At 40.3% G+C, this 21603-nt stretch overlaps 2 pseudogenes; both read left to right on the forward strand.

Annotated features, from left to right (window-relative positions):
- Window positions 1–3871: 3871 nt before the first annotated feature.
- Window positions 3872–11195, forward strand: LOC149161717 (uncharacterized; annotated as a pseudogene).
- LOC149161718 (inactive leucine-rich repeat receptor-like serine/threonine-protein kinase At1g60630 pseudogene) lies at window positions 6309–9625 on the forward strand (annotated as a pseudogene).
- Window positions 11196–21603: the final 10408 nt, after the last annotated feature.

Genomic DNA, 21603 nt, shown 5'->3' on the forward strand with positions numbered 1-21603 from the left:
TAAACAGGGCCCCACTCTGATACTGTCCATGTTGGCCGACAGGCCACATGCACCCTCGTGCAGATATGCAGTAGTTGTTTGTTGCCTTTGATGTTGCTGTTCAGTCTAGGTGGATCCCATTATAAGCTTTTATAGGGCAACAGGACGGCTCGCTATCTTGATAACATCTGCCACGTCCTTTGTATTCCCGACGGAAATGAAATTTTACCTACTATACGGAAAAACGGAATACGACGCGGTATCTTGAATTCATCCTTTCCAACATTTTTCAGTAGAGCGGAGCTCCATATTCATTTGTATCATAAATTTCGTGATTACTTATGCTATTAATTTTAATAGGGTCAATGATTTGGTCGGCCACATATCTCAGATATTGAAAATTAAATACTGCAACCATATCAAAAACATAGGCATATAGGTTGGAAAAGTTTTGTAATAATTATAGTTTGCTGTTAATGTGATATGATATATTTTGCCCTACTAATTACTGGTAATAATCATCACCGCCAGATCTGAGGTGAAGCATAGAAAAGTTGAGGTGAAGCATATTTAAGGTAATTTTAAGCCGAAAATGAGAAACATCGTGGAAGCTGAGTCATGTTATGAGTGGGCAAGCTAGGGACTAGTCATAATTATTATCAACAAATCTGCATAGATTAATTTTTTGATTTCCTGGTACGTATAAATTTTCGGATGCAGAGTATTTACGCTGATTCGAAATGGGTAGTCGGAAACTATAGATATATAATATCAGTGTGTAGTGTCACTGGGATAATTGATATCTTTCTGGATGGACTGTGGTGATCTATGATATGCGTTAATGTGTCCCTGCTTGTCTTATTGCATCGCTTTCCTTATATTGAAAGCTTGCCCTCGTACTAACTATATCATGTAATTCTGAAATGTTATCGTACGAACTTTCCTCTTCTGTCGATGTGATCGAATTTGGATCTCTCATATACTTCTTCTAATATTATCATAAAACAAATTCTGTCTCTGATATAATATTATCATAAAACAAACTATCACTATGTATATAGTGATCATGTGCATATTAGTATAGTTAGCATTCTTGCTCGTCAACTAAATGCGTGGTGAGTTGAGTTTTATTAGATCAGATGCTTTACTTATACTCCACTTTTGCCTTGAAGATGAACCACGCAGGATTTAGAAATACAATTTGTTAATTGAAATTTAGAGCGAAAATCATTTTGATACCTGGAAAAGAGTGAAATGGATCAAGAAAAGGATAAGTTCACGGCAATTGAACCAAAACAGTTTACTTGTTGGCTGCACAGTTGGGGTTCCTTTAACTACATCATGCCTCCATTGAATTTCTAAGGCCAACTCTGTTATTATAACTTGTACCTTTGTTCCAACCAACAAAATTATATGTATACTTTACAGATAAAATGACATAAAACCCAAAGAATTCAATCAAAAAAATTGTTATGATTATTATCTCCCATTATCAATAATTCAGTGTCATATAAGTCCAAGATTTTTGTGCACTTACATCTAAGGGAACTAAAGAGAGCCAACCCAATGAATACCAATAGTAGCAGAAACACAAATTTTAAGAATATGCAGATTGAAGTCAATAGAAACATAGATAGAGTGTTGAAGACTTACCATACACACTGAGAAGCAAAAATATTACAGAAAAGGCTCACGATGGAGGACTATAGATAACCCTTTTTAACCCTTCTTAGTTCCTCTTTTCTTGTTGCCCTTACTCATCTTACTAACGATCACACCCTTTTTAACCCTTCTTAGTTCCTCTTTTCTTGTTGCCCTTATTCATTTTACTAATGAGCAATAGTATTAAGTATTGTCTCCTCTTAGTTGAAGTCATTCCATAGCCTCCTAAAAATGGGAAGCTTTTTTTGGCCAGATGTCATAGCCAAAAAGTTTCCAAAAACAACAAGACCTATTTAAAGCAATGGACATTGAGTACTAGCTCTTTACCCTTCACCTACTAATTTTCATCTTCAATGATTCTTTGTATGTCACAATGCTTCTTGAATTTATGCCTTACGGGGTTTCTTTTGCAACATCTGGTGCAAATGCTAGTTTATTTTTATGATCAAAAAGAAGGGAAAGAAGCATTCCTAGATCACTATAATTTTGTTGACTTAACAAGTTAAGAAGGTTGGTAGTGTGGCAAATGTTTTGGAAATGAGAACAGATGTGAATGAGAGATTAACAATCCAAGAGAAATTGTTTTTCATCTTTAACCCTCTTAGTATCACAACAATGACAAATTCTTCCATGCCAAGGTGTTTTGGGAATTGACAAATGTTTGGATTCACTTTGAAGCTCATGAGAATTAGTTCTTATCTTCGTAATGTTCATTTTCATGAGAATTAGTTCTTATCTTCGTAATGTTCATTTTCTACTTAGAACTGGTCAAGATAGAAAGATAATTATGGTTAGCAAAGATTGAGGTTAATCACCTCCTTATAACACATTAACTTTCTTTTCCCCTCTAACATCTTATCATCCCACAACTTATCATTAAATTTGGAATTAATAGTATTTTAATATTATCCTTCTTCTCCAAGTTGATCTCCACCTTTATCCCCTAATGGTTAAGCCAAGATTGGGCATCCTTGTGCCATCCCACTTGAGCTAGAGGTGGGGATTTCGGCTAGAATTAGAAGCAATTTTGAGGAAACTCTTCGCTTCCATGTTGTAAAGCTTCTTCTTATATATTAAATACCTAAACATAGTCATGATTTCAATGGGGGAAATGCTAGCTTCAATCGAGAGGATAGAAGATTGACTATTTCCTTTAATCGTGAGGTTGTAGGTTATAAATTGCTTTTGGATCAACTCAATCTTCCTCCACGATTCTCTAGATATATTGCAACCACAAACCTCACAACCATACAAAATAACAAGGGTGATGAGAGTCTCAAAAAAAACTTTTATTTTACTCCAAACTCAAATATCAGTGAACTTACAACTTTTTTCAAGCTCATAATAAATTTTCCAACTTCCAATAATCATGTTCTCAATGTTATAATTCCACTTGAGCTAAAGATGAAAGTCAATACCCAAATATTTGTAGGAAGAAGCATTCTCCAAATAATTTTTATCATAAATAAAATTATAATAAATTTATTTTTTAAATTTAATTATCATAACTTTAATCTTATTGGTATTAACGATTATACCCATCTTAAAACAATAATCATTAAAAAAACAAACAAACAAAACAAAAGAACTACATTTACTTTACTTTATACAACATCAACCAATAAACAAATAAATATAAAAATATTAACTTCAATCAAATAACATAAAATAAATAAACTCCTTCCCTATCTACTAATTAATTCACCCCATTAAAAGTTATTATATATTATTATAATATATAAGTATTTACTTTACTTTTTACTTTATACTACCAACAATTAAATAGAAAAATATTAACTCCAATTTAAAAACATAAAGTAAATGACCTCCTTCCTTATGTACTAAGTAACTCACCCTGTTAAAAATTATTATAATATATAAATATTTACTTTAATTTTTACTTTATGTTGTATGAACCAACAAATAAATATAGAAATATTAACTCCAATTAAAAAACATGAAGTAAAGTGCCCACATTGTAGTAACTTCTCGAGCTTATTTTCACGTTTTCTTTGCAACGATGGGATTCGAACCCAACGCAAAGGGCCACTCATAAATGCTAGACGATTCACTGTAGTTAGGCCGATAGGCCTTCCTTTGAAACAGAATTTCGTCGTCTTTTTCATTCTCAGGTCGACACGTGGCGTGAAATTTGGGTCCAGCGAAACGCGATTTGCAGAGGAAGGTCGGGCATTCAGGATGGCACGTGGCGTAAAATTTGGGTTCCGCCCCCTTGCCTCTGGAAGTTGCGTCACTGGCCAGACTCCGGTACCTCCATCTCGGCGGAAATTATTTCTAGGGTTCGGTTCCTGCTTGCTACGGAAACCTGACGAGTCTCCACTACCTGGGCCTCAACGGAAATGGCCTCACCGGTAACTTGCCGCCAGAGCTCGGCAAACTCGCCGAGCTGAGATACCTCTTCATCGGCCACTACAACAATTATTCCTGCGAGATCCCGCCTCAGTTTGGGAACTTAAAGAAGCTCATCCGACTGGACATGTCTAACTGCGGGCTCACGGGTTCGATTCCCGCGGAGCTAGGCAATCTGAGCTCGCTCGACTCGCTCTTGCTCTTCTTGAACGTCCTGTCAGACCCCATTCCTCCCCAGCTCGGCAATCTGAGAAACCTCAAGTCGTTGGATCTTTCATTCAATGAGCTGACTGGACAAATCCCGGAAGAATTCAAGAACCTGGTCTCTCTCACGCTCCTGAATCTGTTCCATAACAGGCTCCATGGTGGAATCCCCGATTCCATCGGCGACCTGTCGAACCTCAAGGTGCTGAATCTCTGGAGCAACCTTGGGGTCCTGCAAATCTCTTGTCATTATTTAATATCATCTTCGAACAATAATAATTTGCAGAAGAATGCTGTAAGTCATCACCGTATTATCTGCTTTCTTACTATTTTCTTGCATTTTTCGTGTCTTTATTTATATCTATTGATGCTTCTGTAGGTTGATGAAGGTGGAGAGTGCACTACTGAACAGAAGAGAAGCAGCGATCAAGCCGGGCTTTCCAATGCGGCTTTCAAGAAGCCTAGAACAGAATCTTTTTCGGGCCCTCCGATGAAGGTCACAAGCTCGATTCCCACCCGGTGTAGTAATAACCTTAAATTTTACTAATTAAAGAGGCTTCTGCCCAAGGTTTTCTTAATATGCTCAGCGGACCCCTACCTCGGACTATAGGTAAGTTCGTTGGTTTAACAGAGATTTTGCTTAATGGAAATGAATTCACAGGACCTATTCCTACTGAGATTAATGAACTAAGACAACTGAGCAAGTTGGATTTCAGTAACAATAGATTCTCGGGGAAAATCCCAGATGGGATAAGCTAATGCAAGCTTTTATCATATATAGATTTGAGTAGGAATAATCTGAGTGGCCCAATTCATTCCACAATCACCAGTCTGGGCATCCTTAATTATCTGAATATCTCACAAAATCATTTCTCTGGAAGCATTCCTAATGAATTAGAGCAGATGCAGAGCTTGACTTCTGTGGATTTCTCCTACAATAATCTGTCTGCTGTTGTACCAAATGGTGGCCAGTTCACTTTCTTCAATGCAACTTCCTTCGTTGGGAACCCTGGATTGTGTGGGCTGTATCTGGGACCTTGCACAGTTCAGCCCAATTCGCCGCATGCTCATGTTAAGGGTTCTTTGATTTCTTCCACTGTAAAGCTGGTTCTGGTCATAGGTTTGCTATTATGCTCACTGGTTTTTGCCTCTGCTGCCATCATCAAAGCCAGGGCTTTGAAGAAAAGCAATGCTTCAAGATCCTGGAAGCTAACAACATTCCAGAGGCTGGACTTCACCTGTGAAGATGTCTTGGAGTGTTTGAAAGAGGAAAATATTATTGGAAAGGGAGGAGCAGGGGTTGTGTACAAGGGTTCGATGCGGAGAGATGAGGAATTTGCAGTGAAGAGGTTGTCTGGGATTGGAAGAGAGTCTTCTCATGACCATGGTTTTTCTATAGAGATTCAGACTTTGGGCAAGATTCGACATCGCCATATAGTGAGACTATTGGGGTTTTGCTCAAATCAAGAAATCAATCTACTTGTTTACGAGTACATGCCAAACGGAAGCCTGGGAGAGTTATTGCACGGGAAGAAAGGTGGGCATTTACAATGGGCTACCAGATACAAGATTGCTGTTGAGGGAGCTAAAGGGCTCTGCTATTTACACCATGATTGCAGCCCGATTATAATACACCATGATGTAAAGTCCAACAACATTCTCTTGGATTCCAATTTTTAGGCCCATGTAGCCGATTTCGGCCTTGCTTTGCAGGATTCTGGGGCTTTGGAATGTATGTCTTCCATTGCAGGTTCCTATGGTTGCATTGCTCCAGGTAAACAATCAAGCTTATCAACTTGCCTTTAATATTATTTCAATGTGAAATTTCCATGCCCTATGTTTCTCTGAAGAGAATCAATTAGATGAAGGTTGCTGATGGATCGAATGCTTATATGTAAGTTCTTATATAGTATTTTTCTTGTGTTATTTTTTCAGAATATGCATACACGCTGAAAGTGGATGAAAAGAGTGATGTTTATAGCTTTGGAGTAGTGCTGCTGGAACTAGTCACTGGTAGAAGGCCGGTGGGGGAGTTTGGAGATGGTGTAGATATTTTTCAATGGGTAAACAAGATGACTTAACTCAACCAAAGAATGAGTTTTAATCAGTCTGGCATGAAAGTATTCAATGTCTCTAATAACCAGCTCTATGGAAGAATACCGGCTACTACAGTTCTGGCTATGTTCAATGCTTCTTCGTTCACAGGAAATCCTGGGCTCTGTGGGAGCCCATTGCCCAGGCCCTGCGTGCTTAATGCAGTAGTGACCCCTTCTCCAAGTCCTATTATTACAAGCTTGCCAATGGAGCAATCTTTTAGGCCAACTGTTAAGAGGCATGAAAGGCTAAATCGGGGAAAAATAGCAGGAATTGTTGCAGGATCCATTGTTGGGGTGATTGTCATGTTGTTCCTTATTAGCTTTTATGGTAAGAGGTACAGTCAGCAGAAGCCTGGGGATGAGGCTGAAAACGTTGCAGGTGAGAAGCTTTCGATCGAGGAAACTGGTTTTGATCTGTATTTGATAATACTGATGCTAAGAGCCTTCAGAATGAGCAACAGCGGAGTGGGGTTCTTATGTTCTGCAGTGGGGAAGCTCAGATGTACACTTTGGAGGATCTGCTTTGCGCATCTGCTGAAATTATGGGTAGAGGCACGTTGGGGACTACTTATAAGGCTCTGATGGAGAACAAAACGACTGTAACTGTGAAGAGATTGAAGAATTCTAACAAGATGACTAGGGATGAATTTGAGAGGCATATGGAGATGGTGGGTAAGCTTCGACACCAGAATATAGTTTCTCTGAGAGCTTATTTCCAGGACAAGGAGGAGAGGCTTCTTGTCTATGATCACTTTCCTAATGGAAGCCTGTTTTCTCTCATACACGGTATGTGCATAATTCCTTCTAAATGCCTTCTCTTCAAGCTATCAAAATAGAAGTAGAGCATTTTTATTTTGTCCATGGTTTTTGTTTCTTAGCCTGATAGCCACTCATGTCTTCCATGGGGTTTGAACATTGCTCTCATCTATTTGAACCCAAGATCTTTACTATTGCTTGCAATCCATGTTGACGAGTTGCAATTGTGTTGAATATACAAGCTCGGCATTGAATAGACCAGCATACAAATAGACTCTGGATAAAAATAAGTACCTTAGGAGTCTCCCTCTGTGCTCTGAGAACCCTTAGATCATAACAAACTCAAGGTCACAATACACATCACAGATATTAACAGATTATTTGTCCTCAGGAGCTGGGGTTTGGACCTCTTTGTATCCCATTCCCTTGACCATTTGGCAATCTCTATGGCTCTCTTTCTAAGTTTCATTTATACTTGAAGGGTTCTCTATGGCTTTCTTTCTGGGTATCATTTGGACTTGTTTATTTTATTTTCTTTTCCCTTCGAAGTCTACCAGAGATATTCCAGTCCCATTAACTTAGTTTGGTTAGTGGGGGTCTCTGATATCAAAATTCCAATTTCGTATATAGACAATTTAATTAAATAATACAAACTTGCAGTGAATTTAAAAAAATTGGTTTGTAACTAGTTAATCAAATAAAGCTCAAAATCATCCCCCACCCTCAGCTTGCTTGTAGTCTGAATACTGATTCTCAGGATTTAAATTGTTTCCAGATCCATTGCATAGGGTTTTTCTCTTTCTTCGATGTTTCGATCATCATCAGGATGAGACACATATGTTGGTTCCAAAGGTCGAAGAAAAAAGAATAATACTAATAACACTATGCAACGGATCCCAAGACAATTTATCAACAGAACTCATCTCGTAGAAGTCTCAAATCTGAAACCCTATATGGTGTTGTCATAAGTCATCCTTTCCTAATAACATGACTTTCAGACCACATATTTAGAAAACGGATATGAAACTACAATGAATATAGGTGTTTCCAGAAAATCACCAGAAAACATAATTTGAGGTGATGAACTGAGAAGAGAGGTTTATAATGGCCCAAGATGGTTGTCTAAAGTTTAAACTCAGCATATGCAATTCTCCAAGGAAATGGACTGCTTGTTATGTCACAATCAACCCAGAAAGTCTTCACTGGCACAACCTTAACTGGTTAAGGGGGATTAAACTTCTAGTCAGGACCAAGCCAGTAAGACTTGTCAAGGCCAACTTTTTGAAGAGTTACCCTTTCAATAAGGATTGCATGCAAAACTAACGGGGATCATTGAATTACACAGGGTTTATATAATTATATAATATCATGTAATTCAAAGAGACAACTTTGTATGTGGAATTCCATGTCTGATTTATGTAATTTGACTAGTTTCTTAGGCTCAAAATCAAAGGGGAAGCCTCTGCACTGGACGTCTTGCTTCAAGATTGCTGAAGATGTAGCCCGTGGCTTGGCCCACCTGCATCAACCATCCAGATTAATTCATGGTAACCTCAAATCTAACAATGTTCTACTAGGAGGGGATTTTGAAGCTTGTATTACAGACTATGGCCTTACCGTGTTTGACACAGAGCAAGCTGAGGACACAGCCCTATTAGTCTACAAGGCTCCTGAATGCCTCAAATATAACAAGAGAATGGGACCCAAAGCAGATGTCTACAGTTTTGGAGTATTGTTACTTGAGCTTCTTACAGGCAAGATCCCATTGCAGTCCATCCTCAATGGAGAAGCCATGGATCTACAAAAATGGGTTCATTATGTTCGAGCAGAAGAACTTGAATTGGGTGTTATTGATGGCTCTGTCTCTTCCACTGACTGCCCTGAGGATAAGTTAATAATACTTCTAGATCTAACAGTTGCCTGTATAGCTCCAGCTCCAGAAAGAAGGCCAACAATGAGGCAGGTTTTGAAGATGATTGAGGAGGTCAAAGAAGGCCAACAATAAGGCAGGTTTTGAGGATGATTGAGGAGGTCAAGGAACATTCAGCTTCTTCATAGAGAGGTGGATCCCCAGTATATTATGTATCCATGGCTCAATGTCTTTATAGAATGCCATGTATTGAGGCTAGCTTATAGAAGTTCTATTATATCATGACTTCAGGTATTCAACTTATCCGTTGAACTCACTGAGAACAATTCATATTTCTGGTTGGAAGTATTGTGCACAGACTTCAAACTTCCATGTCTGGCTGATAAAACATGGTTATCACATCAACCACAACTTTAAATGTGGTTATATTGGTAATCACTGTATTTGGTGCAGGTTTGGCAGAAGATGATGGATATATCATCAACTTGTATTTGTGGTTTTCAGTAATTTATATTTATATAAAGCATAGTTTGATTTGCAAACAACCAGGAGCGCTTTGCTATGAAGATCATAGAGCCTACTTACCACAGGCATAGAGACTTTGATTTATAAACAAAATTAGAAATAAAATATAAATGGGATTTTCCTGTGTATCAAGTTGAAAAATGGAATTCTATATTTCCATCTAGTACAAGTCCAACAAAAGTGCAATTGCCATCGCTGTTTGTTCTCTCTCTTACCATGATTTGAGGTGCTATACAATTCCGAAGGGTTTATAACTTTATATTGGTTAGATATATGCATGTTTTTATAGTTTTTCAACATACATATATATTTTAACATGTACATATATAGTCTGTTGTTGTACCGAATGGTGGCCAATTCACTTTCTTCAATGCAACTTCCTTCGTTGGGAACCCTGGATTGTGTGGGCTGTATATGGGACCTTGCACAGTTCAGCCCAATTCGCCGCATGCTCATGTTAAGGGTTCTTTGATTTCTTCCACTGTAAAGCTGGTTCTGGTCATAGGTTTGCTATTATGCTCACTGGTTTTTGCCTCTGCTGCCATCATCAAAGCCAGGGCTTTGAAGAAAAGCAATGCTTCAAGATCCTGGAAGCTAACAGCATTCCAGAGGCTGGACTTCACCTGTGAAGATGTCTTGGAGTGTTTGAAAGAGGAAAATATTATTGGAAAGGGAGGAGCAGGGGTTGTGTACGAGGGTTCGATGCGGAGCGGTGAGGAATTTGCAGTGAAGAGGTTGCCTGGGATTGGAAGAGGGTCTTCTCATGACCATGGTTTTGCTGTAGAGATTTAGACTTTGGGCAAGATTCGACATCGCCATATAGTGAGACTGTTGGGGTTTTGCTCAAATCAAGAAATCAATCTGCTTGTTTACGAGTACATGCCAAACGGAAGCCTGGGAGAGTTACTGCATGGGAAGAAAGGTGGGCATTTACAATGGGCTACCAGATACAAGATTGCTGTTGAGGGAGCTAAAGGGCTCTACTATTTACACCATGATTGCAGCCCGATTATAATACACCATGATGTAAAGTCCAACAACATTCTCTTGGATTCCAATTTTGAGGCCCATGTAGCCGATTTCGGCCTTGCAAAGTTTTTGCAGGATTCTGGGGCTTCGGAATGTATGTCTTCCATTGCAGGTTCCTATGGTTGCATTGCTCCAGGGAAACAATCAAGCTTATCTCCTTGCCTTTAATATTATTTCAATGTGAAATTTCCATGCCCTTTGTTTCTCTGAAGAGAATCAATTATATGAAGGCTGCTGATGGATCGAATGCTTATATGTAAGTTCTCATACAATATTTTTCTTTTGTTATTTTTTCAGAATATGCATACACGCTGAAAGTGGATGAAAAGAGTGATGTTTATAGCTTTGGAGTAGTGCTGCTGGAACTAGTCACTGGTAGAAGGCCAGTGGGGGAGTTTGGAGATGGTGTAGATATTGTTCAATGGGTAAACAAGATGACTTAACTCAACCAAGGAAGGAGTTTCAAACATTTTGGACGAGAGGCTGTCTTCAGTTCCTTTGCACGACGTTATCCACGTTTTCTGTGTGGCAATGGCATGTGTTCAAGAAAATAGCGTAGAGAGGCTACCATGAGAGAGGTTGTTCAGATGCCCAGTGAAATTCCAAAGATCAAACCTTCTGAAAATCCCCTACCTGCTTCAGAAGGAGATGAATCCCCCCAACAAGCCGGTGCTGCCCACCCTCTTGATCTCCTCTCTATTTGAATCCATTTTCAAATTTTCATTGTTAGGATACATGGTCAATGCTAGTTAATATTGTCAAAATTCATACACAGAATATCAGTTAGGAATCGCCACCTCAAAATTCCTTTCAGGAGGGTGATTACTTTACTCAGATGCATTCTGTGAGTCCTGTTGTTTGTTGTGGGAGTGAAATTTATTCACTCATTTTCCTCTTGTGAGACACCATTTAAACCATGCCCTCTGTAGACGCCATATTCATGAAGGTAAGTCTTGAACTTGCTGAGCTGTCATGTAATTCAATTAGAATGAGCTGAGAGCACGTTTTGACTATACAATTTGTTTGTGCGATATCATCAGTGGATCATGCATGCCTGGGGCGACGAAGACTGTATCAAGATACTGAAGAGATGCAGGAAGGCGATCCCGGAGACGGGGAAGCTCATTATTGTTGACGTAGTGGCGCTGGACTCTAATCACAGAGGTGGTGATAATAATAATGGTGGCCAGAAACAGAAGCCGGTTGTGGATCCTAATTTAGTTCTAGTATTTGATCTAGGAATGGTGGCGCACTACTCTGGTGGGAAGGAAAGAACATAGAAAGAATGGAAGAAGATTTTATTAGGTGGATTCGGTCGTTATAAAATAATCATCATCCCTGATTTCCAGTTTGTGATTGAAGCATTTCCTTCTTGATTATCTGCTCTTTATAAGCTTATTTTTAGTATTTACAGTGTTAAAATGCAATCAAATTATTGTATTTACAAAATAAACGAAGATTTATCAAAGGCCTTATGGAGACATGAAACATCCGTAGCTAGTGATTTTCTTTAGTCTTACCTCGCAGTCCTGAGAAGACAATGCATCAATGAGTCATGGGACGCTCCTCATCTCCTTCAGAGACATGGAGGATCCGTAGACAGTGCTGTCCTTTCATCTTACCTCTCTCTGAGTAGATAATGTATTAACGGGTCAGGGGGTTTTGTTTTTTGTGGTTCTGTTATGGCTCATGAATGGATGCGTTTATGGATTGAAATTTAAGGAAAATATGGGTTTATTGTAGCATATGAATGGGATGCATCCAAGCATTGAAATTTTAGAAGTTGGGTTTATTGTGCATATGAAATGGCATGTGTTCATGCTTTTGAAATTTTACTCAAAGAAAAGAAAAGATGGATTTGGTATTGCATATGAATGAGATGTATTCTTCGTATATGCTTGACCATCTATAGAGGTTTCTTGATTTTGGGTATTAACTTAACCTCTTCATTTTGGGTAATTAACTTACTCTAAAATGAAATAAGACATTCAATGTGTACCTTCTAATCTAGATATAAACAAAACATCTAAAGAAAAGTAATCGCACAATGATTCAGTGCAAGATAACAAGGTTTTCCACAGACCAATTATCTCTTCTAGAAAAATTCAACAATTTCAATTTAATAATCCTATCGGCCTCTCTTTGTACCTTTTGGGACAATTGCTAGTTTTCTATCCATATTATTAGGGACGAGGAGATACATACTGTATACATCGCTTGTGGGGAATCCGAGATTATCTGCGGTACCCTGCCAATGGTACGCCACGGATTGAAAAAGAGTGTGAGACGCCATGGATGGTACGCCATAGCGGGTTATGTGACGGTAAGTGAGCGCTAGAAAAGGGGAATGCCAAAGTTAATGGTGTGAATTGAAAAGGTGTGTGAAACCCTACCATAGTGGGTTATGTAATGGTAGGTGAGCGCTAGAAAAGGGGAAGGCCAAAGTTAATGGTGATGATGAGGCAGGTGAACATATCCTTTCAATCAGTGTTTAAAATTTAACACGTCATAGCTCTTGAAGAGGTTTGTGGTATATCAAATAAGTATTCATTAAAATTTACCCATACCACATATTTATTTTAAATACGGATTTAATATAAGTCGAGAAGAATCTAATTTTTCTAATTTTTTTCGAGTGCAAGTTTTTTTAGGAGTTAATGTTATTTAAATGTTTTATATAGTTTTTTATATATATATTTTTTAAAATTTTTATTTTTGCGTGACCAAAATTTCAATTATGATGACAGACAGACATTGTTACACATCATAATAGGTTGTAGAATGTTATTTAAATGTTTTATATAGTTTTTTTTATATATATTTTTTAAATTTTTTATTTTTGCGTGACCAAAATTTCAATTATGATGACGGACAGACATTGTTACACATCATAGTAGGTTGTAGAATGAGCCTCTCGGCTCAATAAAAAAAATGATTTCTACAATTTTAAAAAATAAAATAAATAATATTATAAAATGTCGTGTGAAGGGCTATGTATCCACCTAAATTTCTGAAAATTTAGGTTATCTTTGAAATTTTTGGTTACCTATTACCTCGATCATCCGGGTCGGTCATCGACGCTAGGTCTTGGTTGTAACTTTCCTCAATGCCTTGTTCTTTGACAAACGTGTAGAGTCACTCTAGAGTCTAAGGTAGTGGTACTCAGGGGAGGTCGTTGCAGCATTAAAGAAAGTAATGGGTAACTTGTAATGGAGGTTGTTGCATTGAATTTTCCAGGGCAATAGTCATAATGGCAGGTGCGACACTGATATTTTACTATGCCTCTGGTGGGGTGTGTCGTGCAATTCAGAAGATAGAAATCTATTTACATTAACTTGCTAGCATTTTCTTGCTCCCACATACCTTTGACATACCTAGTATAGAAATCTATTTACATTAACTTGCTAGCCTTTTCTTGCTCCCACATACCTTTGATATACCTGGTCTGGGACTATCATCTAGGAAGACAGGGGTTCGTTACTAGAGAAGAACCTAACTAGCAGTTGCCCCAAAAGGTGCAAAAAGAGGTTAATAAGTTTTTGAAATTGGAGAATTTGTAAGAAAATTGGAAAAATGGTATGAAAATCGCATTTGTAGATATGTATGCCATATACCATATGTATTGGAAAATTTAAATTTTATATATACCATTTGTAGATATGTATGCCATATACCATATGTATTGGAAAATTTAAATTTATATATACCATGACGAATATCTGGAAAATGCGCACAAATGTCAGTGGAGAGCAGAAGGGTAGCCCTAAAAATTTGTGCACAGATGTTAGATAGACATTAAAAGTGTAAATGGTCGACTGATTCAAAAGAAGGCCTATCGGCCTAAAAATCAATATTGCCTACAAATAAAATACTTTAACTTCAACTTTAATTTTACATCAATTTATATAGAGATATAAAGAGACTCAAAGTTATAAAAAAAATTACATTTTAGTATGAGAAAGATATTTAATTTCTTCACTACTTAATATATATTTGCAGATGGCATGTGAAAATAATATTATTAACCTTACATGATATATACTCATTCCATGTTCAATTGACATGTAATATTTTAAAAATATATATTAATAAAAAAATAATAATAATAATCATAAATAAAATTCATATTAAATAAGATAATTTTATATCAATTTTGTGTAGAGAAAATTAAAATAATTAAAATTAAAACTAATTTTTTTCTTATATGTTGATTTTCCATTTCCAATAAAATGTATAATTTATTCCATTTTTAATATGAGGTTGATATATAACATTTTAAAAGAGAGAGCGCAGCAATGGAGTTCTGACCTAGCTAGGGTTTGGCAATTACGCAGTGGTAGCAGGCCTGGAACACCACAGAACCACTCTGGCAGCATTGTTTCGAAGGGGGCAACTGCTGTCGGACTGGATGGGAGCAGAGGGGTCCAGTGGGACCCCAACTTTTAAGCAAGTTGTTTTGCAGAAACAGCCACAGAAGATGAAAGAAGGAGTCAGAATTGAAGGCATGAACAGCAGGATGCAAAGCAGCAGGAAAAACAAGGAAAAAAGGCCAATAATGTCTGACAAGACAGACAAGACCTCAGAAGACGGGAATACAGAGAAGCAGAATAATGCTGATAAACAAGACAAAACTGCTGACAAGTCGCAGCCCTCAGAAAATGAGAAGGAACAACCTACAAAAGACAAAGAACCAAAAAATAAGGGAATAATCCATCCGGAGAAGGAGGGGGAGACAAGCGCGACCCCCAAAAGAACCCACGTGACCAGCAACGCATGTAAGCCTAAAAAAGAAGACAGCCTGCGGGTTACAATCATCGACCCTGAAATCCAAGCCTACAGGGAACACATGGCTGAACATGCCATCATCTGCAAATTTATGGGAATCTGGCCATCTGAGAGGACTCTGTGCCAATGGATAAGACAGCAGTGGAAGCCAAAAGGGGATGTGCAGTTACATTTAGGAGCTAAAGGATTTTTTACAGTTGTCTTCACAAGTCTAGAAGACAAGGATAGAGTGTTTGAGGGCGGCCCATATTTCCTTGCAGCAGCAGGATTATACATGAGACCTTGGAGGCCAAACTTCGTCCCAGAGAAGGAGACTTTTACCCAGGTGCCTGTCTGGATCAGACTTTTTTCTCTCCCAATCGATTATTGGGGTTTGAATGCACTCAAGCAAATAGGGGACAAGCTCGGGACCTTTGTTAAAGCATCGGAAGCCACCATGCAGAAAAGATACACAACCTATGCTAGAATCTGTGTAGAACTGGATGTTTCAGGGGCGCTACACGAGGGGGTATGGCTCGAATATAGGGATGAAGAATACTTTCAGGCACTAGACTACGAGCAAATACCTTTTAGATGTCGAAAATGCCACGAGCATGGACATCTGGTAAGGGATTGTCCTTTGAACAGAAAGGAGGCAGAAGAAGAGAAAATACAGAACACCAGAGACAAGAACAACTTCACCAAACCCAAGAACAGGCAGCGGGCCAACAGGAGGAGGAACACGAAAGGAAACACAGAAAGAAATTATTTCAGTAATCCCTTTGAGATCCTAGACCTGGAGACGGACTCGGAGGAAAAGCAGGATATGCCCAACAGGGAGGCAGGGCAAGAGGATCCGGAAAAACCCACAGGGGAAGGAAGGACGGACGAAGCAATCACAGGAGAAATCCATATGCAGGACAGAACAGTAGAAACGGAAGAAGAAACAGATATGCTAACAAGTGAAGCAGGGAGTGAGGATTTGGAGCTAGAAGAAACCCTAGCAATGGACGGGATGGACCTAACCGCGCTCGTAGAAAGCTGGAAAGCCAAAGGGATTGAAGCAGTACCGGAGGAAGAAATAAGGAAGGTCAATAACCTCTTTATAGCGCGGCAGAAGGCAATAATGGAAACACAGAAGAGAAAGCTAGGTATAATCAAGGGAGGCTCACCTCACTACCAAACACTGCTAGGAAGGACCTCAGGCTCGAGACACAAACGCCGAAGAGGCCGCAAGACAAGCATAGAACACCTACAGGAACTCGGAGAGATGTTAATCAATGCCGGTTTGATAAGGCAGTTAAGTGACTACCCGTCCTTCCAACCAAATATTTAACTATGAAGATTGTCTCATGGAACGCAAGAGGGATAAGCAGTCAGGCCAAACAGAGGGTTCTGAAACGGAAGATGGAAAAGTATAACCCGGACATGCTGTTTCTACAAGAAACCAAATGCAACAGCGCTCTCATAGACAGGCTACGAGGGAAGTTAGGGAGAAATCTTGAAGTTTTGGAGATCGGAAGTAAAGGACGAGAAGGGGGCTTAGCGACCTTCTGGGATACAAGAAGATACCAGCTTATAACAGCTGAAGCTAGCAAAAATTACCTGGCACTGGAAGTGCAGCCCACAGGTAACTCATCATCTTTTTTATGCATCAATGTCTATAGTCCTCAGAAGCTAGAAGATAAAATTAGTTTCCTAGATTCTTTAACCAAATTCATAGATAGGCACCATGATGCTAAACTCATTTTGGGGGGAGATTTCAATATGATAACCTCCCTCCTGGAGAAAAAAGGAGGCCTAAGGAAACTACACAGGGATGGAGAGGCCTTCATAAGTTTCATAGACAATGCAAAACTGGTTGATGTTTATCCCAAGAGTGGCAATTATACTTGGAACAACAGAAGGGGGGGCGAAAGGCTCATTTCATCCAGACTGGACCGTTTTTTAGTCTCAGAAAGCCTGATTTTAGATGGGACGGCTGTTGAATCAAACATCCTCCCTAGTGGAGGTTCAGACCACTGGCCGATATCACTAGCCGTTGAGATACAGGGCACCCCCAGAAACAAACCCTTCAGGTTTGAAAAGTTCTGGATAGAACACCCAACCTTCCTCACGATGGTGGAAAAATGGTGGTCAGAGCCCTTAGGGGAGGAAGGCTCCAAAATGTATATTCTTCAACAGAAATTAAAAAACATCAAAATGAAACTGAAGGATTGGAACAAAAACGTTTTCGGAAATATATTTCAGGAGAAGGCCATCATCGAAAACAAGCTGGAACAGATTCACAAGGAAGGCATGGCAGGACGCAGAGAGGAGGAAACCAGCAAGCTAGAAGACGAGCTAACTCAGCAATGGCACAACAGATGCAAGCAGGAAGAAACATTGTGGAAGCAGAAATCTAGAATCCTTTGGTTGAAAGAAGGGGAGCAAAATACCAAGTTCTTCCACAGATCAGCCATGGACTACAGAAGCGCCAACAAAATACTGGAGCTAAAAAACAGTGAGGGTGTTATCATCAGAAATCATAATGAAATTTCAGCCTCCCTAACAAACCACTTCAGCCTCATAGCGCAAGAACCAGGGATTAATAGGGAGGAAGCCATCAAAGAAATCACCAATGTCATACCAAGAATGATCACAGAAGAGCAGAACTGGACCCTTAGAAGAACAATTACTATGGAAGAAGTTGAGGAGGCAGTTAGAAGCATGCCCAATGACAAAGCTCCGGGTCCGGATGGTTTCACCATCAACTTTTACAAAGCCTGCTGGAACATCGTCAAGCAAGACATTTGGGAGATTGTGGAAGACTCAAGACGATCCAAAACCATCCTTAAATCTTTAAACTCCACCTTCATCGCTCTTGTGCCCAAAGTGGAGGAGGCTAACACTCCGGAAAAATTCAGACCCATAGCACTCTGTAATGTCATCTATAAAATCATTTCAAAAGTCATAGCGAACAGACTGAAGGCTATCCTCCCCGGCATCATATCGCAAGAACAGTCTGGCTATGTGGAGGGAAGGCAAATTATGGACAATATCTTGCTTGCCCAGGAGATGATTCACTCTCTTCATTCGCGAAAAGAAGCTGGTATGCTCATGCAGTTAGACCTATCCAAAGCATATGACAAGGTAAGCTGGTCTTATTTGGAAGCAGTGTTAGCAGCTTTTGGATTTAGTAGACAATGGATCAAGTGGATTCTAGCCCTCATCAAATCGCCCAGATACTCCATCCTGGTGAATGGTGTTCCCTCTGCTCCCTTCCACCCCACCAGAGGCATCAGACAGGGAGATCCCCTGTCCCCCTTTCTGTTTGTCATTCTCATGGAAGGCCTTAGCAGATTGATAGCCAGGAAAAAAGTAGAAGGTCAAATTAGAGGTCTACAACCAATTAGAGCCTGTCCAGCCACAACTCATCAACAGTTTGTGGACGACACCATGTTACATGGCTCCCCCACAGTAAAAGAAGCCTTGGCCTACAGAGATATCCTCAACTTGTTCAGCCAAGCCTCGGGCATGGAGATTAACTTCCCCAAATCCACTCTTTTCTTCTTCAACACGCATCAAGCTATCCAATCTCATCTCTCCCGACTTCTGGGGTTTAAAATTGGCTCTTTACCATCAAGATACCTTGGTGCCCCCCTAACTCTAAAACCGTGGCAGAAAGGACATTGGGAGAAAGTCCTAGCTAGCATGGAAAGGAAGTGTAAACATTGGACCAACAGGGCCTTGAATTTTGCAGGCAGATTAATTCTAACAAAAGTGGTTTTGCAGGCCATTCCTCAATATATGCTCTCTATTCTTCCGGCTCCGAAAGGGGTTTTAAACCAAATACGAGTCATCCAACGTTCCTTTCTGTGGAGTGGAAGCAGCGAGAAGAAAAAATGGTCTCTAGTAGCCTGGCAGAAGCTATGTAAACCTAAGAACAGGGGGGGTCTGAATTTAGTTGATCCCTCGACAGTAAACAAAATCTGCGGAGCCAAGATTTGGTGGAAGTGGATCTCAGAAACGAGCCTTCCCTGGGCAACTCACTGGAAGGAGAAGTATATGCCAAACAACAACTATCTAGACCTAATAAGAATGCAGGATACCCCCAACGGCTCACCGATATGGAATCATGCTCAAGCCAATAGAAGCATTGTCCAGGACTATAGCTTCTGGGAGATAAGAAATGGCAATCAAGCTCTCTTCTGGGAGGATGCCTGGCAGCAGTCTCCCAAATTGGATTCCCCTCAACTCCTTCCCCTGAAACATATTCATCAAAATGAGGGCAGATTCAAAGTGAGTCAATACTGGACTCCCAACAGTGAAGACCAGGATTGGAGGGAGTGGATGGTTTTCGACTCCACCCACAATGAACACACTCAGGAAACCATTCAAGATCTAAATCAACGAATCTTAAAAAGGAAAATTCGAGTTGCTGCTGAAAATGACAAGCTCAGATGGGGTCCAAAAGGCAACGGGGACTTTTCCCTGAAAGAGGCTAGGAGCATCATAGAGGGGGAAGAACAACCGAACATAATGCCCTGGGCCACTAAAGTTTGGGACAGCCTTCAATGGCCGAAGATCAGAACTTTTCTCTGGCTACTTATGCAGAAGAGGACTCTCACTTGGGAGAACTTAATGAAAAAAGGGTTCAGGGGACCCTCCAGATGTCCTATGTGCACAAAGGAGGAGGAAACAATGAATCACCTTTTTAACTCCTGTGATTGGGCCTCCCAGCTCTGGCACTGGATGGAAAACATTCTTGGAGCTTCTGACCGGAACAGAGACTCCATCCAGGAAACTATCACCAACTGGAGGAGTAAATTTTCTAGAGTGAACAGAGTGGAAAGTATCTGGAAATCTGCCCCCGGCTTTATTGTTTGGACAATATGGAAAGAGCGAAACCGGAGAATTTTCAGAGAAGAAACTCGAAGCCTAGAATTAGCACAAGATTCTATAACAATTAACATCAAACAGCTCATACAGGCAAAATGTAAGGTAGAAGCAGATGAAAAACCTACGATTCAGGACTTACAAATCTTAAAGGTGTTTCAATTGGAAGCGTCCAGTAATCAACCAACAGGGGGAAATTCTTCACAACCTTCATCGCAAATCTTAAAATGGCAGTGCCCTCCTGAGGGTGGCCTGAAATTGAACTTTGATGGGGCTTCGCGGGGCAACCCAGGTACAACAGGCATTGGTGGTGCCATTCGCAATCAGGCTGGGGAAATCATCCATATTTTCTGCAGAGCTCTGGGCGAAAGTACAAATAATGAAGCAGAGTTTGCTGCGCTTGAGCAGGGCTTAAAAATTCTAAGGAATCTCCGGCGAGGAAATGTAATAGTCGAGGGGGACTCACTCCTGGCCATCATGGCGGCTAAACGCCTACAAGCAGGAACGAGCATCAGCAAGGCTACCAGACACTGGAGGCTAGCCAAAGCAACGGAGAGCATAGCAGAACTAATTACGGAGATGAGAGGCCTAGTCTTCCAGACCGTAAGGAGAAAGGCTAATGGATTGGCGGATTTTTTGGCAAACTATGGAGCTGACAACCCGAACAATGTTATGGACAGGTGTTGGCAGGAGGTCGCTTGCCCAATCATCAAAGTTACATGCGAACAGCTGGCGGAAAAAGATTTACTCCAGGCCAGCCAACCTTAATTGGTGATGGCATTCGGCTTTGGTACCGGAATTCTAAGGATACCGGTCATGGATGTAAGGCCAAACCATACTACGGGATGACAGGACGTCTCAAACGGTGGAGATCCTGGCGGCGGCAGGTTTTTCAGAAAGGCGATCATTACAGATCGAGAAACGGAATGCACAACATCAGCAAAAGCACAATCAATACGCATGGCGTGGATCCGTATAGCAAGGTTTCAATGACATTAATGGCAATCCTGCTTGAGGAGAGGTGGAACAAGGCTCCGCGGATTAAGATCGAGCATGCAGGCATACGGGGCATCTCAAGCACAACCTTCCACCATCCCCACCGATGGAAAGTACCAAACACATGGCTTAAGGTCAGTCAGATTGGGAGCAGCCATTTGCAATCCTATTCGACCTGCGTCAGCTCCGCTTGTGCGATCCTCAATCACACTTATTATCAAAGTACTCCCACCTTCAACGGCATTAACACCATCCTCATGAGGATGCACAAGGGAATTCGCTATAAAGCAGCGGGCAACTGCCCTGTCTTCCTCACAGTTCTTCAAGTTAGTATTGAGAACGAGACTGTAAACAGAATTTGCTTAAGTCGGAAGAGGCACGAAGCGTCGGTGATGGATGCGGGAGGAAGTCGTTGCGCAGCAGCAAACCGGGACCTCCAGGAGGCCAAGGGAGGTTATGAAACCCGGACAGTAG

Source organism: Pinus tabuliformis, chromosome 5_2, assembly GCF_031772625.1.
Source record: "Pinus tabuliformis cultivar Carrire ecotype Pingquan chromosome 5_2, CPIR1, whole genome shotgun sequence".
Lineage (NCBI taxonomy): Eukaryota > Viridiplantae > Streptophyta > Pinopsida > Pinales > Pinaceae > Pinus > Pinus tabuliformis.